Source organism: Seriola lalandi, unplaced genomic scaffold (assembly GCF_002814215.2).
Source record: "Seriola lalandi dorsalis isolate HSWRI2012SDOR001 ecotype SW California unplaced genomic scaffold, Sedor1 jcf7180002054570, whole genome shotgun sequence".
In the NCBI taxonomy this organism is placed as follows: Eukaryota; Metazoa; Chordata; class Actinopteri; order Carangiformes; family Carangidae; genus Seriola; species Seriola lalandi.
The window spans coordinates 21,354-21,577 of NW_019525123.1; positions in this window are offsets into that span (position 1 = coordinate 21,354).

Below are 224 nucleotides of genomic sequence, written 5' to 3' on the forward strand. Positions count from 1 at the left end.
ACACATCTCACAAAGAGCTGCTTCCTTATTACTGATAATTATCACTGTTTTGTAGCATTAATTAGTTACAATTAATGAGACATCCACTACAATATAATATGAATAACTACATTAGTAAACTTACAGTTGCTACATGAAACAAAACCCTCACAATAATTCCTGTCTTACATTGGTGATCCTGAAACACTACACACATTTTATTTTAATTGTTTCATGTGGAAACA